The 2,458-nt window shown below is 54.1% G+C and overlaps 1 pseudogene; it reads right to left on the bottom strand.

The window, feature by feature from the left end:
• Positions 1–283: 283 nt before the first annotated feature.
• On the bottom strand, positions 284–1,762 carry LOC103264401 (annotated as a pseudogene).
• Positions 1,763–2,458: the final 696 nt, after the last annotated feature.

Below are 2,458 nucleotides of genomic sequence, written 5' to 3'. Positions count from 1 at the left end.
GGGAAGTGAACAATATGTGCAGAGGTTTAGCTCTCCAGCGTCACCCAGTGGAACTGTTCAGGTAAAGGTATCAGGCTTCTGCCCTGCCACATACTCCCTGAGACTTGTGCTTCCTTCAGAAGGGAAAGGGCCTCAGGGCTGCCACTACCTCCCGGTGGCTGAGGCCAGAGATCTGGTGGAGGTTTGCTTTATGTAATTTGAAGGGTCAAAGGCTCTTCCTTGCAGGCAGGTTCCAACGTCCAGACTTGAGCAGGGGGTGGGGGAAATGGGCAAGGAACAAAGGCTATTTCTTGCATTTGAGCTGCCTTTGGGCCTGAAGTTGCTTTCGACCACCTTGGGTCTTGGATCGTGCACCAGTGGATAACGAAGGGGCTGTGGATATGAAAGGTCCAATGCCAACAAAGCCTTGGGCAGGTATTGAGGATGCCCCAGGAGAGAGGCTGTTGCCCAATGTGCCGAGGACAAGGGCAGGGGTGTTCTGAGCAAAGCTGGGAGTACAGGTGCCTCCAAACAAAGGATTGTTGACAGGCATGCTGGCCACATTGAAGGCAAAGGGTGTGCTCTGGCTGGGTGTGCCCAGGGTGTTCTGACCAAAGCCTCCTCCCAAAGGGGTGATGGTACCTGTGGTCCCACTCTGTCCTGTTCCAAAACTGAATGCTCCCGAGGTGAAGCTGGTGCCTGGGGTAGCCATATTGATCCCTAAGACCCCACTGCCAGCTGGGGTTGCTGATGCCCCAGGCAGGAAGGGTGATGGAGTGGTGCTGCCAAATGCTGAGCTACTGCTTCCACTGCTGGTGGTCTGGGTGGTAGCTCCAAAGCCAGGCAAGGTCAAGGTTAAAGAAGACTGAGTGGTGGGTGGAGTCTCAGTGACAGAGTTTGAAGCAGCATCTGGCCTGTTCTCTAAGACCTTATCAAGCCATTGTAAAGAAGTTTTCTTTTCTAAGTCAAATTCTTCAGCAGTAATTGGATAGCCAAACAGGGGATGTGGAGGCAAGGTCAGTGGTTCCCCTCGCCTGGTTGGCAGTAGCTGAACTTTGCGTTTATGCAACCCAGAGCTGCCAGGTGTAGATGAGCAATTCTCCGAGTGTCGTTTCTTCTGTGGGGCTGTATCTTTAACCCTTTCTCCCGGAGACTCCTTTTCTGCTGCCAATGGAGTTGAGGAGCCGGAATGATGACATAGCTCTTCTTTAATTTTCTTTGCTGGGCTCTCTGGTGTCTGGGAGCTGGATGTGATTAGACTGGAGAAGGGTGGCAAACCACGGCCACTTTTCTTCCAGAGCTGTGACTGGGAGATGCCTCTAGTAGAGCTATAGGAACTGGCAATGGCATTGCAGCTGGAGCTAGGGGTGCCAGCTGCATACGTGCTTGTCAAGGAGCTCAAGGAAGCAGGGTAGGATCTCTTGTTTGTGTCATCATCTGAGCTCTGGGAACTGAGGCCTCTCTTCAGAGACCCAGGCTTAGGCACAAAAGAAGCGGGGACTCCATTGACCAAGAGGGGCTTAAACGCTGAATGGCCATTTCCACTGCTGTCAGGGGGCCTTCTTTTACTTTCCTGCCCATCAGAACATATTTGGTCTTCTTCCTCCAATGTCCTTTTCTTCTCCTCTTTGAGGGCACTCGGTATAGTCTCCTTTGCACATGGATCTGGGCCATTACTTGGTGGTGAAGATAGTGTTGAGCTGATTATCTGCTCTGGTCTTGCAGAATGAGCCACTTTTCTCTCAGGAGGGGCAATCCTCATGGTCGCTGGGCTACACACCATCTTGATATTTTGAGGAGACAGCACAGTCTTCTTGTGATCACCATTCCAGCACACTGTGGGAAGTGCCCCCACTCCAGAATATCGGGCCTGGTGGATTGGATAGCCTCTTCGAGGTGTTATCAGAACTTGATTTGATAAAGGCCCACTATCCTTGTGGGAAGGCCTTCTAGGGTATCGAAGAAGAGATGTGGGGAGAGGGTAAACGTGGTAAACAGGATTGGTCTGAGGAAGACTGGGGGCCAGGCAGGCTGGTGGGTGGTGGCCAGGCCTCTCCTGCAGATCCTTGCCCTCCGGGGCAGGGGCAGGCTGTGGTGGCCCGAGCTTGCCCAGGTAACCACCCATGAGGAGCAGCTCAGCAGAGTCAGGTCCTTCAAGTCGAGTCTGTGGCTCTAGGAGGTTTCCGTTTAACTGCCAACTTGGCCCGAGGCAAGGCCAACAGTGTTCTGTGATGTCAAGCATTCTGAGTGAGTGAGAACAGGGCATGCAAACCCTCCAGCCTCACGACTCAGTCCCCACCAGGCCACGCTAGCCCCCACGGCCAGGAGGCCACTGCAGCCGCCGCCAGCACACCAGGTACAGCAATAGGCTGAGCGGCAACAGGCTGAGGAACACTGCCCTGGCGGCCCACTGCAGCCCCAGTCCAAGCCCCAGTCTTAGCCCCAGCACCACAGTCCCTGACACTTGCATGGGCCACAG

This window comes from Carlito syrichta, unplaced genomic scaffold (assembly GCF_000164805.1).
Source record: "Carlito syrichta isolate Samal-C Ts95f unplaced genomic scaffold, Tarsius_syrichta-2.0.1 Scaffold20288, whole genome shotgun sequence".
NCBI classification, from domain to species: domain Eukaryota; kingdom Metazoa; phylum Chordata; class Mammalia; order Primates; family Tarsiidae; genus Carlito; species Carlito syrichta.
Note: the sequence above shows the minus strand (reverse complement) of the source record. Positions and strands in the feature narration are given on the sequence as shown.